We start from the raw sequence: 1505 nt of genomic DNA, 5'->3' as shown, positions 1-1505 counted from the left end.
ACAGTCTGAAGCTGTCTGAAGAATTTTACAGAGTTCTGACATTTTACTATAATGCCATCACTTCCACAATAAACAGAATCGGTACCGGTAGTTGTGCCAAACTCATTTACGTGAATCAAACAAATAACATATACTGTAAACCAACTTTTATTCGCATGCGAGAAATTTTCGCGAAGTTCGCGAGAGGCACGTCATCACGAATATTTCTCGCCGTGAACCGGTCCTTAAAGTGTATATGTGTCTATTAACAAAACCGATCCAAAAAGGCTTGATCATGAAAATAAATCGTTGCAAACTAGTTTATCCGTGGTAAATCGCGAAATAAAGTCGTCGCAAATAAAAGCTGGTTTACAGTAATTTAACAGTCTATATCTTATAATCAAAATAATTATCAAAATGTCATTTAATTTCAGTGCAATTTCACATCTTTATGAAAGTGTTTCCTCATGTCCTTAATCCACATAAATTCACAATATACATCAAGTACGAAAAAATCCCGGATTCTAGGAACAGCACACATTTTATCAAAGTAGACTTGAAACATATAATAAAAGACGAGAGATGTTTGTAAAACACTTATGCCCCCCTCCCCCCAAATTGGAATTTTTCTAAATCCAAAAGGGCATAACTCTATCAAAAATGGTGCGATTGTACCCAAAACAGAACTTGATCTAGATATTTATCTGATAAATCTGTATACCAAATTTCATCTCAGTATGTGCAACCTCTACAAAGAAAATGAAGGAAAACTGCAAATAATTGGAATTTTTCTAAGTCCAAGGGGCATAACTCTGTCAAAAATGGTGCGATCGTACCCAGAACAGAACTTGGTCTAGATATACCTCTGATAAATCTGTACGCTAAATTTCATTTCAGTATGTGCAACGATTGCGAAGAAAATGAATGGAAACTGCAAGTAATTGAAATTTTTCTAAGTCCAAGGGGCATAACTCTGTCAAAAATGGTGCGGATCATAAACAAAACAGAACTTGACCTAAATATTCATGTGATATATCTGTATCCAAAATTTCATTTCAGTGTGTGCAATGGTTGTGAAGAAAATGACTGGAAACTGCAAATAATTGAAATTTTTCTAAGTCCAAGGGGCATAACTCTGTCAAAAATGGTGCGATCGTACCCAGAACAGAACTTGGTCTAGATATACCTCTGATAAATCTGTACGCTAAATTTCATTTCAGTATGTGCAACGATTGCGAAGAAAATGAATGGAAACTGCAAGTAATTGAAATTTTTCTAAGTCCAAGGAGCATAACTCTGTCAAAAATGGTGCGGATCATAAACAAAACAGAACTTGACCTAAATATTCATGTGATATATCTGTATCCAAAATTTCATTTCAGTGTGTGCAATGGTTGTGAAGAAAATGACTGGAAACTGCAAATAATTGAAATTTTTCTAAGTCCAAGGGGCATAACTCTGTCAAAAATGATGCGTACCCAGAACAGAACTTGGCCTAGATACTTATCTGATAAATCTGTATACCA

The sequence above is a fragment of the Saccostrea cucullata genome, unplaced genomic scaffold, assembly GCF_032062105.1.
Source record: "Saccostrea cucullata isolate Sc308-1 unplaced genomic scaffold, CSIRO_AGI_Scuc_v1 ctg32, whole genome shotgun sequence".
Classification (NCBI taxonomy): domain Eukaryota; kingdom Metazoa; phylum Mollusca; class Bivalvia; order Ostreida; family Ostreidae; genus Saccostrea; species Saccostrea cuccullata.
The sequence above is the reverse complement of the archived record's forward strand: the minus strand, read 5'-3'. Positions refer to the sequence as shown.